Here is an 11,898-nt window from a genome sequence, read left to right as displayed (position 1 = left end):
GACCTTTGGACTCCCACAAGGATTCTCAGATGTAATATTTTTTGGACAGACATATGCACATGTACATACAATGTTATGGGCCAAGGGGTCAACAAAGTGGATTGAGTGTCTGCTAAGGAACTGCCTAACTCTTGGGGGTCAGCCTTTCCTTCTACTAGTAATCTGATTAGTCAGAGAAAGTGTGGAAAGTGGTAAGCCCATGTTTGTACCACCTACCATTCATATTTGCCTCTGTAGTTAGAGCAAGAGGACAGCTCCCCTGTGATAAGTAGCCCATATGGAAAAATCCAGTGGTAATCACTTCTGGATGTTAGTAGAAACTGGGGGTGATTGACAGAAGCTATGAATGCTATTTTCAGTTTCAGATCATTGTCTTAGTGAAATGGCTAAAATTAACTTTCTTAATTATCACAGGAGCCAAGCTTCCCCCAGAGGAAGAGGCTGTGGGGGAAATGGTATGCACTCCATCTGAGATACCTGGGCTTGGCATAACCAAAGCTCTTAAGGAAATCCGTGAAGTCTTTCTGACTAGTCAGCCCAGCAGCTGCTCACTCTGCTGTCATCTAAAAGGGTGGGTTTCATCCTCAAGGCATGGCTAGGGAATTAACCTGTCTTGCCTACCTCATGGAGGTTATTGTGTCATAGAGGTAGTACAGATAAAAGACCTTTAAAGTTGTTTTATGACTTCCCAGGTGACACAGTGGTAAAGAGTAAGTCTGACAATGAGGAGATGCAAGAGACATGGGTTTAATCCCTGGGTCGAGAAGATCCCCTGAAGGAGGAAATGACAACCCACTCCAGTATTCTTGCCTGGAAAATTCCATGGACAGAGGAGCCTGGCAGGCTATAGTCCACAAGGTCACAAAGAGTGGGACACGATTATGCACACACATCATACATCACACATCACAAATTGTTTATTTATATTCTCATTATTAGGCCTTGAGCTATCTAATAATATTAAGGGCATTATAGGGGAAGTGGACAACTTGAATGTTAAAAGTCCATTTGAGATTCTAGAAAAGGTGCTAATTACTTATGAAAGTCACAGCAAAGGTGGTTTGAGAGATGGATGATAGTGGCATGGCAGCAGGTGTTATAGAGAAAATTCATTTCAAAGACATGAAACCCGACGCTCAAGCCTTCTGTTTCCCCTGACCACTCACTCTCATGCTGGCTTTGGATTTTAGGCTGTGACTGGGGAATGGGGTGAGAGCACCTTCCCTCCAGGAATCTCCACTTGTGCCCCTGGGGCCACTGGGCCAGTTCTGTGACCTTTCTGTTTGTACTCTTCCATGGTTGACTGTAAGGCAGATTGAATTGGAAGAATTTTATGGTTCAGGGAAGACCATAATGAAAGTGGAATTACTCATTCATAACACAAATAAACATTGAGCCCTTATTACAAGCATAGTACTAAAATCTGGTATCACAGAGGGGAGCGTGAAATGGGCAAGACCATCAATGTAGAGAGAAACGAAGCTCTTTGGAATGAAGAGATGGAGGACACAGGTTGGGCAATGGAGGTGGATATGAGATATTCTCTCAAACTACCCAGCCCCCTCTACTGCTGCCCTCTAGGGGTAGCTACCATCGTCTACTGCCTGGTCTATGAGCCTCCTCACTGAGCCACTAGCAGATGCTCTGGTCTCCTTTCTAATCTGTTCTCCTCCCTTCAACCATCTTTAAAGACTCAACACTGATCATGATACCTTCCTGCCTATAACCCTTTGGGGCTTCCCACTGCTCCTAAGATGAAGACTAAACTCTTTCTTTTAATGAATTTTTATTGGAGTAGAGTTGCTTTCAGTGTTGTGTTAGTTTCTGCTGTACAGCAAAATGAATCAGCTATATGTTTCCATATATCTCCTCTTTTTTTTGGATTTTATTCCCATTTACATCACCACAGAGCATTGAGTAGAGTTCCCTCTGATATGCAGTAAATTCTCATTATTTATCTATTTTATACATAGTATTCAGTTCAGTTCAGCCGCTCAGTTGTGTCCAACTCTTAGTGACCCCATGAATCGCAGCACACCAGGCCTCCCTGTCCATCACCAACTCTCGGAGTTCACTCAGACTCACGTCCGTCGAGTCAGTGATGCCATCCAGCCATCTCATCCTCTGTCGTTCCCTTCTCCTCCTGCCCCCAATCCCTCCCAGCATCAGAGTCTTTTCCAATGAGTGAACTCTTCACATGAGGTGGCCAAAGTACTGGAGTTACAGCTTTAGCATCATTCCTTCCAAAGTATTAATAATGTATATATGTCAGTCCTCATCTCCCAATTATTCCCATCCCCCTCCTCCTTGGTATCCATACATTTGTTCCCTATGGATGAAGACTAAACTCTTAAGTGGACCAGCAGGGCCTGCATGGTCTTCTTCCTGAACCCTCTCCACCTCTCCCTGTATCACGCTCTCCTTCCCTGCTTGTGTTTTAGCTATGTAATGCTTCTCTTTTTGTCCCATGTGGTCACCATGCTCCTTGCAGGCATGAAGGCTTCCACCTGAGGTTCCTTCTGCCTGACACACCCTGTACAGGGTGAATTTCCACATTTCTAGAGTTAATGATCATTTAATGCCAGAGTCCATTCTTGATCACTTTGTTTATGTCAGATCTCCTGCTCTGGGTCTGTCCTTTGTAGCAGTTTTACATCCTGGACTGCAGTGTTTGGTCATAATCCTTTACCCTGCTCATGTGATGGTTTCTTGAAGGGAAGAACCTCATCCAGTTTGGGTTACAGGGTACTCAGATGTTATCAGGTATTCCCAGCACATGATACATAACAGGGGCTCATTAATACATGTTGATCAGTCAATAAAAGCAAATAACAAGAAATGGTGAAATGCCACTCTAAGACTAGACTCAAGAAATCTCAAAGCTGTTGTCCTGAAAGAGACATTGGGTGAGTTTATAAAGTAGCTTATCTGTCTGCCTTTTCTCTTCCAGGTGAGCAGAAATCTTATTTTCTAAGTTTGAACCTCTCCCCTGCATTCAAAGTCATTTCTAACATGCAGCTTCTTAAATTTCTTTTATGAAAACAGCTTGAAATTCTGGGTGGAAAAGAGTCTTTTTCTATGAAAGAAAAGTAATTTAGTTTAGATGTTATTCAGTTTGATCTGCAAACCAAGAAAATACCCAGTCTATTAGACTGGCCCGGGGGCCAGTAGGTGGTCCTTTGTCTCAGAAGCTGTTTCTTTCTTTCTTTTTTTTTTTTTGGCTTTACAGATGTGACCATGGAAGCCAGTGTGATAATACAGAGTGAAATTCATGTACTGCTAGCAGATTTAGCTGTTTTCTTGCCAAATGTTATGTTCATTAAGACTGAGCTATCATCAAAACAAAACAAAGGAGTCATTCAGGGAGCCAGTTAGAAATGCAATCTGGTATTACATTTCTGATAACAAGGATAAATCAGTTCTGATGAGTCCCAGTAAACAGGTTTTGACTTCCTTTGTAATTTTTGAATGACGTTCTTAACTTATTACTTATGTGTGATTTATTTGAAGGGATTACTACCCATATATTAAAGACTCCCGAGTTTGAGGATCTTTAATCATCTTCCATATCATCAATCATCAAGGCAGAACGTTGAGGGAGAGCATATACTGCCTCTAATAAACCTTCCCAAGGCGTAGAGAAGCTGTGGAGACAGCAGGTTTCAGATTTTATAGCATTTGCTCAGTTTGATGCGCATTAGCTGGGTATCATTTAGCAGCAAACACTATATCAGCCAAGCTTCCCAGGTGGCGCTAGTGGTAAAGAACCCGCTTGCCACGTGAGAGGTAGATTCAATTCCTGGGTTAGGAAGATCCTCTGGAGGAGGGCGTGGCAACCTGCTCCAGTATTCTTGCCTGGAGAATCCCATGGATAGAGGATCCTGGTGAGCTACATACAGTCCATGGGGTCACAAACAGTAGGACGCGACTGAAGGGACTTAGCAGGCACGCTCACACATGCACTACATAAGCCAGAGAGGGAGGTGAGCAAGAATGGTAGTCAGAATGACTTGAAATAGCTTCTTCTGAAGGGTTATTTCATGGACCTGGGCTGCACAGAAGCTTCTCACTTCAGTCTCAACATCCGCTCACCTTGATGCCACAGTCAGCTCCCAGCACTGATGGCCTAATTCATAAGGAAGCACACAGCATAGTCCCTGGCACCTGGTATTAATAACACTTGATTGTGACTGTTGAGAACTGGAATTTGATGGCAGCTTCTTATACTGGTTTCTCCAAGATTTATTTTCAGAAATTTTCCACCTAGGAAATCGTACTCAAGTCCTTTTCTCTTATAAATCAATTTCTCTAAAAACGGAAGCTTGCAGATTCATATCTTTTTCAAGGTTCAACTTTGCTTCCAAAGAGTTATGATTTGCTCTGATGTATGAAACCTTAAACATACAAAACTAATTGCAGACCGGATTTTGTAGTAGTCACTAAAGTCCAAAGTTTTAAATTATTTTCATAAATTATAGTGGAATGAAGGAAGGGAAATGATGTGAGGGCAGAATAGTTATTTTTGTGACTTCTTGGAAGAAAAGTGTTTTATTCTCCACAATTACTCATCCTTTGGAAGCAGGGCTGATCCTTTATCGGGGAAAGGCAACCAATCACCATGTCTGATTGGAAGGGCACGGAGAGGTCTCTTCTCCACTCCAGTAAGAAAAATAGTCTTCTGATTGGTCTGCCACTATGTCTGAAATTCCAACCATGATGTCTTAGTCTAAAGACAAGTCTCTATTATACAAATGTGAATACATTCACCAGGAAAGGTAGTATTTCATATCTGTACAGATACTAAATTAAAAAAAATTGAACTGGTCCATTAGTTTGTCCCAGAAGAAATGGCTGTTACAGAGTATTCCAGTCCTTACAGTATATTCAGTCACAGCCGGATGACCATTTTTTAGTAACGTTACAAAGGTGACTCTTACATTGATCAGGGCCCTGTCTGTGATTATAGGAGCACTAGTCTGTGTGCTTCCTGGGGCTGGAATCCTGTCTCCCTTGTGGAATCCCCAGCATGTGGCCTGTGGCCTGCTGGCATATAGTAGGCTCTTTTGTCCTCCTGCCCCTTTATTTAATGACTGTTTTTTACATTTTAATTTCAGTGCTCAGTCACTCAGTTGTGTCTGACTTTTTGTGGCCCCATGGACTGTAGCCCGCCAGGCTTCTCTGCCCATGGAATTTTCCAGGCAAGAATACTGGAGTGGGTTGCTATCCCCTACTCCAGAGTATCTTTCAACTCAGGGATAGAACCCGAGTCTCTTGTGATTCCTGCATTGGCAGGTGGATTCTTCACTACTAATGAAGACCTAATTTTTATTTTATTTATTTAGTTTATCTTTTTTGGTTGTGTTGGGTCTTTGTTGTTGTGCTCGGGCTTTCTCTAGTCACGAGCGGGGGCTAATTTTGGTTGCAGTGCCTGAGCTTCTTATTGAGGTAGCTGTTGTGGAGCACAGGCTCTAGGTACACAGGCTTCAGTAGTTTCCATGTGCAGGCTCTGGAGAGTGCAGGCGTCAGTAGTTGTGACGCATGGGCTTAGCTGCTCCTCAGCATGTGGAATCTTTCCAGACCAGGGATCAAACCCATGTCCCCTGCATTGGCAGGCAAACTTTTATCCACTGTACCACCAAGGACGTCCAAGACTACTTTTTTTTTTTTTTTAAGAACAGTTTTAGGTTGACAATAAAATTGTGAAGAGCCTTCAGAGGTTTCCCACGTACTCCCACCTCCACGTATCCATATCCACCTCTCTTTACCAACATCACTCAATAGAATAGTACCTTTCTTTCTTTTCTTTAACCAAGGATGAACCTGGCTCCACGGTCCATGGGATTTTCCAGGCAAGAATACAGGAGTGGGCTGCCATTTTCTTCTCCAGGGGATCTTCCCAACCCAGGGATCGAACCTGGGTCTCCTGTATTGTAGACAGATGCTTTACCATCTGAGCCACTAGGGAAGCCCTTGACACATCAAATTACCCTTAAATCTGTAAGTTGATCTTAGTGTTGACTCTTCATATTTTACATTCTGTAAGTTTGGAAAAATGTGTAATGACATGTATCCATCATTATGTTGTGAAGAGTATTTTCATTGCCATCAGAATCCCCTGTGCTTTGCCTATTCATCCCTCTGCCTACCAGCAACCATTGATCTTTTTATTATCTCTATAATTTTGCCTTTTCCAGAATGTCTTATAATTGGAATCATACAGTATGTAACTTTTTCAGATGGTCTCCTTTCACTTTAGTAATGTGTGTTCAGTTCTATGTCTTTTCATGGTTTCCTTGCCTTTTTACTGCTGAATGATATTCCATTATCCAGATGTACCACTATGGTGCTTTTTACTCAAACAAAAATGAGACTAGGAGATTCACTTGGCCTGTATTATTCTTCCTCCTTTAAATAAATTTGTTGCTTTTAGTCAAACTGGTTTGTAAGCATGTAGATGCAGTCTCCTATTCTTTGTCATACCACACGTCTATGCATCAGATAAGTTACATATATTGATGTCAGAAAATTAGATACAGTTAGAAAAACTTGACAATGTTATTATATTATTTGTCACATACTTTAAGGTCCTTTGGTATAAGCAGTGTGCTGGATAGGTGGTTGGTTGCCATTAGAAAAAAAATCTTATCAGGAACCCACTTTGCAGAGATGGGTCTTTCAAATGCTCCCAATATTGTTATTTCTGACCTGCACTGGTGGGGGGTGGGAATGCTAGAAGCAATTTTTCACTGGAGAAATGATCAGTGTTCCAGGAATGTGATTGGCTAGAATGTATAAGAATCTGGCAAACCTAGTAATACATCACTCGACAAAGAGCCCTAAAATGAAAAACTGCCCAAGTGAAACTAAAGGGTCTTCACTCATTGGTAGCTAGAGGTTGTCTGAAAGGGAACCTGCTCTGCCTTCTTGCAGTTAGCAGAGTTTTATGGGGATACAGGCTCCCAAGTTAGGAGAAAAAGAAACAAGCAAACAGTATGTGTTGTGGGGAACGTGTCAAATGTTCATTTCCCAACTCTCAAAAGCAGATGGTCTATAGAAAAGAAAATTGAGAAATTATACTTGGTGGGTTCAAGTCTAGTGAGGAAAATGGGCATTTCAGGAAGTCTAGGAGAGCACATTTTTTCTTTTTTTAGTTTGGGATTGAAAGACTGGGGTCTTACAAATCTTGGTGGTTGAGGTGGTGGTATTGTTCAGGGGATTGCATATATGTATTTTAACCCTTTATGCACCCATGCAAATGTGTTCTGGGCCTGGATTTGACTTGGTCTTTGTGCCTTCTTCCATTGCTGCCATTGTTACCTGATATGACAAGGAGACTAGCAAATCCTGCTTTCAGAGCATTGTTGAGTTATCTGGGAGCTCTGCTTTGCATCCTGATGATAGATTGCTCTAGGAGAGAAGAGGGACATCCCCAGGCTTACAGAAACAGTTAGTAGGATCGATTTTGTGTTTACCTACTTTATTTGTATGAGTAGCAGAATTCTACTTGGATTTTTTTTTTCTATAGCACAGCAACTGTTGGCAATATATCTGTAGTGGCAGGCATATTCCTAATTCCTGGAAGTTCCTGGTTTTAAAAGAAAATCTACATATGGATTTAAGTCTATTTACAACCAATATGGTCAGGAAAGGGAAACTGGGTTTAATTGGGACTGACATTGTACTTGGACTATTGGCATCTTCATAATAACCTTATGAAATAATAATTATAACTCAATTTTGTAGGTGTGAAAATTCAGACAAAGAGGTTAAGTCATTTTCTCAGGGTCAGTAGCAGAGTTAAAATCTGAAACAAGCTCTGTTTAACTTTCTCTTATTCCAAAAGCCTAAGCATTTCCAATAGCAAAATCTTCCTTCTCAGTATATGGAAGAAGGGATGTTTGTGGTTTCATCTTGTAAAGTAAAAGTATACCAAGGAGAAGGCATTTTAATTTAGTGTTCATTCTTACTTTTAAAATATTTGTTCTCCATCTAAATGAAAAATGCACTCTGCTCAATGGTATGAAAAATAAAGTTGAATTAATTTCAAGTTTGTTAGCCTGTTGAAATTTCCAGATGTGGTTAAAAATCAAATGTGTTATTTTGCTATTTAAGGTTTGAAGTATAAGCTGTTTGGGAAGTCTGCCTTGTTTGGGAGTTTCTGAAGCTCTTGATTCTTTCTTGCTCATTTACACTGGGTTTGCAATTGAAATTATCCAGAGCAGCGATAGCCTTGAAGTATTTCCTGTATTCCATCAAGAAACCCAACATGTCCTTTCAAAACTTAATTGAGCAAAGCTAATTAGCTGTCCGAAGACACGCCATTTAATTCACAATCCAGCATTAATTTGTTCAACACAATGAGCTTATCTTCCATATAAATGCCTTGCCCTATGGCTTCTCAAGCAGCTGCAATATACAAGAATGACTGATAACTCTTTCCTTTAAATGTGATGGCTGCTTTTATTCTCTCTTTCTTTGTTTGGCCAAAAGAAGGATGAATAGCATGCCAATTGTATTGGGAGTGTTTTTTGTGGGTGGCAAATTTGAAGAAAATAGATGGCTAAAAGACCCATAACATGTAGTCATCAAAGAATTACCAAGTTGTTAGAGAATGCAACCATCATTGAATCTCAGTCCTGCATTTCACAGACTAGGAAGTTAATGCTCAAATAAGTTCTGAGTGTTGTTCAAGGTCACTTAATAGGGTGACATGTACATATTACATACTTTTTCCCCTCAGTAACAAGGAATTGCTTTATTCTAAAATAAGGGCCTTGTTTGCTATTAATCAGTTGGTAACTAAATAGATACGTGTATTGAGAAACTAAGAAGAATAGTCCAATAATGTTCCTACCCAAATAGGTATGTCTATCAAATGCTGTGTGTTCAAACCCACACATCCTTCAAGTCTCAGTTCAAGCCTTCCTTAGTCTCTGACTCTTCACAAACCTCACCTCCCTAATGTTTTAACCACTCACTTCAGATCATAATCCCTAATTCCTTTAATAACTCATGTTATTAAAGGCATGTGCATGTGGACATGCATATTAGATCTTAGAAGTTTTAATCTTATATTACACATCATTATAACAAGCTCTTATGAATAGGTTTTGGCACGCATTTTATGTATGCCCAAGCCCCTTGGTGAGCTTAGCATCTCAAATCCAACAATTAGAGGGAAAGCTCAGGGTTGACCCACAGGTGATTTGTGCTTATGAACCAGCAGGGGCACACTCAGCAAAGAAGGAACACAAACCTGCTGTGGTTCTGCCTATACAACCTTTTCACCCAGGTGGGACATTTTTTTCTTACTGAAGTAATAAAATAATTGAAGTCAACTATTATCCACTGATAGCCTAACTCAGCAGAGATTTCCAAGTTCTTATTTTGCTTGCCACAAGCTGGGACTTTCTCAATAATATGTCTATAGTTATGTCACTGAGTTTGTGTACTTTGCAGAATTCAACATGCCTCTGGGTGCATAGGTTCTGAAAGACCTTGTAGAACTGAGCAGGGAGCTGATGAAATATATTAACAATCTTCTATCAGTGTGGTCTGTTCAAAGTTCAGTTAGTTACCAAAATCCTTGTTTGCATCATGCCAGGTAACTGAATTGAATACCTAGTAGGCAGAATTGAGAGTTTGGTTTTGCTTTTCTGAAGGCACTGTTTAAGAACCCATTGGTGATGACACTGACATTTTAATACCTAGTGTCTGTTGACTTAGGTGACATCATGTGGAGAAACCTCCTGAATCCTAGGGGTGTTCAAATCCAAAAGGTTGGCTTGTTAGTGCCCTATCTCCACTTCAGGTAGCTGGGTGCTTCACTCCACAAGTCATGTGGTCTGCCTCAGAATGAGGGACTCAGAAATCCTAGGAAGCCCTTTAGCCCAGGAGGCAGAAAGCAGGATGTATTTGATTAGCAGTACTGGAGAAGGCAATGGCACCCCACTCCAGTACTCTTGCCTGGAAAATCCCATGGGCGGAGGAGCCTGGTAGGCTGCAGTCCATGTGGTCGCTAAGAGTCGGACACGACTGAGTAACTTTACTTTCACTTTCACTTTCATGCATTGGAGAAGGAAATGGCAACCCACTCCAGTGTTCTTTCCTGGAGAATCCCAGGGATGGGGGAGCCTGGTGGGCTGCCATCTATGGGGTCGCACAGAGTTGGACACGACTGAAGCGATGCAGCAGCAGCAGCAGCAATAATGGTTACTGCCCTAGGCACAGACTGACTATGGACTAGTCTCTTGTGGACTAGTAATGTTACTGACATTGATTATGTATTCAGTTGCTCAGTCATGTCCAACTCTTTGCAGGCTCCTTGGTCCAAGGGGTTCTCCAAGCAAGAACACTGGAGCAGTTGCCACTTCCTTCTCCAGGGATCTTCCTGACCCAGGGAATGAACCCGAGCCTCCTGAATTCCCTGCATTGGTAGGCAGATTCTTTACCTCTGAGCCACCTGGGAAGCCCCACCAACACTGATTGCCTTCTCCAATCAATAGGAATTGACTAAAGACCAGAAAGAAATTCAGGCAAGGATTTACTGGGGCCCCTGCTGCAGCAGGGGGGAGAGAGAACAAACAACAATTTCCTTCGCTTGCTTGCTCCTTGAGGGTGTGGCGAGCTTGTTCCTTATTGGGTTGAGGGTACGGGTGTGTCCAGGGGTCTGGCCAGAGGGGTGGCTTAAGTGTTTCGTGCACCCCTTAGGAGATGTTGTGTGCAGGGGGCATGCATAGTACGTTGCTTTTGCTCCCAACACCCAGGTTTTGCTCCTGGTTCTTCAGAAGTGGAAATAGGGTGTTTTGGTCTTTTTGTGTCTTTTGTCCAGAATTTGTCCCAGCTGCACAGGCATGCAGTTATTTTTAGTCCCATGTGGTTTCTTTGTATTTTGTTGCTGATGGTGAGGTTTGTTCAGGAGCAAGCATTGCAGCACTTGCCGCAGAATCCCAGGTCCCATAGCCAGGCTCTCAGTACCCCAGTCTTCCTGCCTTTGAGAGAGAAGTGAGTGTTGTAACTACCTCAACTTTTAGGTGACACCACTGAAACCCTAGCATCTAGAGAAGGCAGGGGAGCTGGCAAGTCAGAATCAGTTAAGGCTCAAACTAGGGCACTGGATTTCTTGGTTGGGTTAGTATTCAAGAAACACATACCATCATTATTGTATAAACAGGCAGACCAAAGCCTGATTTTCGTCTCAGTCCATTAGGCTGGAGAGCAGAGTAGACACAATATTGTCACCCAAAGTTGATGTTTTTATATTCTGTTGCAAAAATCAAGTAAATAAACCTCGTTATTTCTTTATACATGAAAAAAAAATACAGATTGAGAGTGTTTTTTTAAAGGTAGATTTCAAATAGTTATTGCTGTTACAGAGATTATGTTAAAATGTCACTATTGAAGTTGCCCATTGGTTTTTCTTCATGAGTCATACGTTCCACGTCCCAGGACAGTTGAGGATAAAAACCACAGTGCATTACTTAACCTAACCAGATGTGTCACAGCCAAATTGGTTGTTAGGACACTGGTGATTTAACAGTTCTCTGATGTCAAAGTCTGTTTTTCTTTGTGTTCAGATGATCCTATGATGCTAATTGCAAGTGATTTTTGGCAATTGTCAAGATTATTTGATTTGGGCAGGTCATTTTGTTAAACCAAGTTAACAAACATTTCATCTTGTTAAACCAAGCTCTTTCCATCTCTTAATCTCACATTTGTCCTGATAATTGCCTCAAAATTGGATTCTCTGGGTATTCTTTAGTATACATTCTAATATAAACCCATAACTGTAAAGTGTATTATATTGATTTGAACACACTGGTCTGTTGCTTTGCCAGTTCTTCCATCATATTTATTAATGATTTTGATTCTTCCTCCAATGAGATGCTTAGTTTTGCA

General features: G+C 41.4%; 1 non-coding gene across 1 annotated transcript; it reads right to left on the bottom strand.

The window, feature by feature from the left end:
- Positions 1-5,893: 5,893 nt before the first annotated feature.
- TRNAC-ACA lies at positions 5,894-5,965 on the bottom strand. Its single transcript has one exon. It is a non-coding gene; the product is annotated as a tRNA-Cys (tRNA).
- Positions 5,966-11,898: the final 5,933 nt, after the last annotated feature.

The sequence above is a fragment of the Oryx dammah genome, unplaced genomic scaffold (assembly GCF_014754425.2).
Source record: "Oryx dammah isolate SB20612 unplaced genomic scaffold, SCBI_Odam_1.1 HiC_scaffold_27, whole genome shotgun sequence".
NCBI classification, from domain to species: Eukaryota; Metazoa; Chordata; class Mammalia; order Artiodactyla; family Bovidae; genus Oryx; species Oryx dammah.
The sequence above is the reverse complement of the archived record's forward strand: the minus strand, read 5'-3'. Positions and strand labels throughout refer to the sequence as shown.